General features: G+C 48.6%; 1 non-coding gene across 1 annotated transcript; it reads right to left on the reverse strand.

Annotated features, from left to right (window-relative positions):
• Nucleotides 1-1,411: 1,411 nt before the first annotated feature.
• On the reverse strand, nucleotides 1,412-1,483 carry TRNAA-UGC. Its single transcript has one exon. It is a non-coding gene; the product is annotated as a tRNA-Ala (tRNA).
• Between the last annotated feature and the right edge of the window lie 1,913 nt (nucleotides 1,484-3,396).

A 3,396-nucleotide genomic window follows, 5' to 3' on the forward strand; every position in this document is an offset into this window, starting at 1 on the left:
GAGGGAGGGAAGAAGGAAGGAAGATTTCCCTTTGTGTCTTCTGCTCCAGATTCTGGTCCTTCTCACACCTACTCTCTGCCTTTATTCTCCTTTGGACACTTTCCAGACCAGAGGGAAGCAGCAACCTGCAGGTTGAAAGGCCATTCCCAGCACCGCGGCTCCTCTAAGACCCAAGGTTAGGTCTTATGGTTCTTCCCTCCCTCCTCGTCCTAGTCAACAGACGCGCGTGCGCGCGTGCACACACACACACACACACATGCACACACACAGCCTGAGGAGAAAGCCATAGGGTGGGTTTTGAGTCACATGGATTTGGGTCATGTGATCCCGGGCAGGTCACCTGATGCCCCAGAGTCCCTGTTGCACCAGGAGAGTGAAGATGATCTTGTCTCCCTCACGGGCAGTTGGGAGGAACTGATGAAATAACACACAGAAAGTTTCTGGAATTATTCCCAAACATCAGTCCCTCCTGAGTCCTGATCTCCTCCATGATTTTCACAGGCCTTCCTTCTTTTGAAAAGAACCAGTGAAGTGGGTAACTGAAAGGAAGTTCACAGCAGCTACGGGCCCCTCTACAGAGGGATGAATGAGCTGATTTAATGTGTAGCAAGATCACAAAAAGATAAAAACCAGCAGACCCAAGTGCACCTGCTCAAGCAGCCTTTTTATTATTCTGTTTATTATTTAGTTATTCTTTTATATTAGTATGTTTAATATAATTATTACATTTCATTATTTTTTAGCATGATTACTGCAATGATTATCTTTAAAGGAAAGCTGATGAATTGTTTGGGTTTATCCCATTCCAGACTAATTGACAGTCAATTTCCATTTGAGGTCAGTGGATTCTGAAAGGCTGTAAGGGCTGTGCACCCCATTTGTTTATGGGCACACGGCTCAGAATGGGCTCCCCCAGAAGCAGCTAAGGGTGTGAATGCATGTGATTTCCCTGGGAAGTGATCTGTTAGGAAGTGACGGTAGGGGACCAGGGTAGTGGCACAGGGAAGGGAAAGTATAAGGTGCCTTAATGAGCAAGTTAATGCAGTGGCTGTTGGGGAACTTCTGGTAGGTAGCGTAGAACCCACATCACAGTCATCCCGCCTGAGGGGGAGGGAGCTGGGTTGTTTATCCAGCAACTCAGGTCAGTCATTTGAGGGCTGTTCCTGGGGACATGTATTCTTCAGTATTTCCAGCCTGCATGCAAAGGCCACTAAGCGGGGAGTTGCAGGTGCTTGTAGTAGGAAGCCATCCCCTCGTCTGGGACTGGTGAGTCCCCAAGGGGATGTGGGTCATGCACCGAGGGTATCTGCACAAGCTTAAACATCTGGGATCCATAGAACATCCCCTGTTTGCAATGTTGTGTTTTTCTGTTTTTTTTCCTGGCCGCGCTGCGCGGCTTGCAGGATCTTAGTTCCCAGACCGGGGATTGAACCCTGGCCCCAGCAGTGCAAGTGCAGAGTCCTAACCACTGGACCACCAGGGAATTCCCTGCAATGCTGTGTCTCTGTATTTGTCTTTCTCTCCAGATTATGAGCTCTCTGAGGGCAGGGCCATATCTTGTTTTCATGCCCACTGCCTAGCACAAACCTGGCCCAGAACAACCACTCAGCAAACACCTGCTGACGGACTGAATGGATGATGGAGGGAATAAGTGATTGAAGGCTTGAAAATGCACAGGACCAAGATTATAAACTCAAATGCCTAAAAGAGCCAGGGGGAGGGTGAAATGAGTAACAGTTCAGAAAAGAGAAAAATCAGAAGGTGGGAGTTGTGGGGACATGAAAGACACACGTCCTGTCAATGGCACAGCTGTTACTCAGCTTTGAGTGATCGTCACCTTGTGGGAATTTGACCCATGGTGGCTGGACCTCCTGACTTTTTAAAAAAGAAAAGCCAGGACTCCCCATTAGGTAAAATTTCTTGATTTTAAAATGTAGTCAATGATGTAAAATATTCTGAAAACTAGAGACAGATCCCTCAAACACATCTGGGTGATGTAACTCATTGCCAGGCATATGTGGTCACCCAGTTACACGAAGCAGGACACAGCACAGAGCACTTCCGGAGAGAGAGAGACAGGGGCCTCCCCAGCTCCCCAGAAGTCCCCACAGCGATGTGTCCTGGAATGTTCATGGATTGGTAACATAAAGAATAGTCTGGTAGGTTCATGTCGTCCCTTAGGCAGGAGACTTGGGGGGAAAATCCCTCTATTCCCGTATCTGTAAAGTAGGTACATTAAGGCCCGACCTCTTTTGTGGTGAAGGTTAATATATTGATGAGTGAGACAGTTCTTTATAAACCCTAAATCCAAGCTTGGTTGGTGCCCTTCCCAGAACTCTCCCTGCTGCCATTGAAGGCTGTTTCCTTGGCTTAGGGTTCTTCGAGTCTCTCTTCCTGTCTCTGCCCTAAGCCCTCAGGGTCTGCTGTGGTTGTCAGGCTCCTAACTGGTGGCCTTGGTCCTGATCTGCCTGTCTTTGCCAGGTGCCTGGCAGCTTAGTGCGGGTGTGCTCAGCTGTGATGTCCACCTCTGGGATGCCACCTTCTGGGCCACCCAGCCTGGGTTTGCAACCTGGAGCTCATGACTCAGAGAAGCAAATCTGAATGCAGTTCCTTCTCTGGAGGAGCTCACAGCCCAGGAGAGGCAGACCCTAATCCGTGACAACACAAACTTTAAGGATCAGTGGCATTTCTTTGTTTACCAAGCCCCCATTCCTTTTCTTCCTGGGCATGAAGCTAGACTACATTTCCCAGGCTCCCTTGCAGTTAGGTGAGACCATGTGACTGAGTTCTGACCAATGGAATGTGGGCAGAAGCAATGTAGCACGATTCCCAGCATGGTCCATAAAAATCTCCTCTGCAATTCTCAATACACTCTCTCTTTCACCATCCACTGGATAAATGGAGAGAACTCAAAGCACTGAGACAAGCGTGGAGCCACAGGATGGAAAGGACTTCGGTCTCTGAATGACTGCAGAGAGTAGAAATTTCCACATCTCCAAATGACCCGGGTTGTACTGTGATGTGAAGGACAAACCTTATTGTGTTACACCGCTGAGATTTGGGGGTTGTTTCTTACATCAGTTATCCCACCCTGACTGATACAGTGCCCTAAGCGGAAGTGTGCAGAATGCCTCGGGAACCCCTGGGCCTCCTGGGGAACCCCTGGGCTCTCTGCTGGGGGAAGGACTGGACTCCAACTCAGAGCTCATTAAGGAAGCTGTAGGCTCTCTACCAGGGTACGAGAAGTGTGGAGCTGGAGAGTTCAGATCTGCTTCCACATATATTAAATTAAACACAGTTAAAGGGATTTTGTGATGCCCCTTGAGGTGGATAGAAAGAACTTCGGGCAAGAATAGTTGTTCCAAATTGTGGGTGAGAGTTGCATTTTTCCATCCT

Source organism: Monodon monoceros, unplaced genomic scaffold, assembly GCF_005190385.1.
Source record: "Monodon monoceros isolate NGI ecotype Baffin Bay Population unplaced genomic scaffold, NGI_Narwhal_1 Super_Scaffold_13, whole genome shotgun sequence".
NCBI classification, from domain to species: Eukaryota; Metazoa; Chordata; class Mammalia; order Artiodactyla; family Monodontidae; genus Monodon; species Monodon monoceros.